Genomic DNA, 1,732 nt, shown 5'->3' on the forward strand with positions numbered 1-1,732 from the left:
GTCGGAACAATTAGAGAAGCTGAGAGTCAAAGCAGATCACTTGCAGAAAGAACCCCCTCTTCAAATCAAAGATCCACAAACTCATGGGGAGTTTTTTCAAATCAAAACTCAGTCACATATAAAGATAACAATGAGGCCTCTTCATCTAGAGCTAATCTACCACAACATAGAAAATGGACTAGAGATCACCCATTTGAGCTTATTATTTGTGATGCATCTTCTAGAGTTCAAACAAGGAAAGCAACTCAAGAAGAATGTCTATGTAGCAACTTTCTCTCAAATGAAGAACCAAAAAAGGTAGAAGAAGCTCTGTTGGATCCTGATTGGGTTCTAGCTATGCAGGAGGAGCTAAATCAATTTGAAAGGAACAAGGTATGGAAGCTAGTACCCAAGCCTAAAGTAAATAATCCAATTGACACCAAGTGGGTATTCAGACACAAAATGGATGAAAATGGCATAGTTGTCAGGAACAAAGCTAGATTGGTTGCTAAGGGCTACTTTCAACAAGAAGGAATAGATTTTGATGAAACTTTTTCTCCTGTTGCAAGACTTGAAGCCGTCAGAATTTTCTTAGCCTATGCGGCCCATGCCAATTTCAAAGTCCATCAAATGGATGTCAAAAGTGCCTTTCTGAATGGAGATTTAGAGGAGGAAGTCTTTGTCACTCAGCCTCCTGGTTTTGAATATCCAAATTTTCCAGAATATGTCTACATTCTTTTGAAAGCACTTTATGGATTGAACTAAGCACCTAGAGCCTGGTACGATACTTTGTCAAAGTTTCTCTTAGAAAATCATTTAACAAGAGGTACTGTTGACAAAACTTTATTCTTTAGAAATGTTAATGGCTCTAGCATACTTGTTCATGTAATATTCGGGACATAGCGTGTAATTATTTTTATTGATAAATAATTATTATGTGATTATATTATGATTTTTGGTGAATTATCTGATGATTGGTGTTGTTATGTGAATGTTTATATGTGGTAAAGTATAAGTATGTTAATTTTATTACGTCCAGAATAAAAAATAGATAATTAAGGTATTTTTCTGGTAATTTTTGGAGTGTTATATGATTTTCTATTGATTTATAAATTTATTAATTATTTTCTGAATAATTACAAAACCATTTTCTAAATACGGGAATCTTCTAACCTCAACCATTTTTAAATTTTTACAACCCGAAACTCTTCCGAAAACTCCTTCCTAACCTAATCTGGTAATTCTGGATATTTTCCTTGTTTTAACTTTTTCAATCCGGATTACGGTTTGACCCGTGTACGACCCATCGCAATATTTCGATACGCTAACCCTTTTCGATAACATTATCTTCGTACAAATTGTTTAATAAAAGCCCAGTTATGATAATTATCCAAAATATGATAATACTTATTCAAAACAGGATAGTGCTTAACCAAACCAGGATAGTGCTTATAAAAAACATTATCCGATTAGATCGTTTTATAGTTACTTAGCGGCTAAGAAACGTATTTATCGATCCCACACGATCCAGAACGTACTAATATTCCGTAAATATAAATAGCCCTTTTCTTATTTTATTTTACTCGTAAAATCATATTCAGACAGTACAAACCAGTAAAACCCAAAGAAAACCCTAATAAAATACTGCATTCTTGAAAATCAATCGCAGAAATGAAGGCATTATCGAACTCCGATTCGGGCGTGCAATATATCAAGACGAAGCTCTCGAAAACCTCTTTCTGAATCCACCATT

Source organism: Apium graveolens, chromosome 10, assembly GCF_009905375.1.
Source record: "Apium graveolens cultivar Ventura chromosome 10, ASM990537v1, whole genome shotgun sequence".
In the NCBI taxonomy this organism is placed as follows: Eukaryota; Viridiplantae; Streptophyta; class Magnoliopsida; order Apiales; family Apiaceae; genus Apium; species Apium graveolens.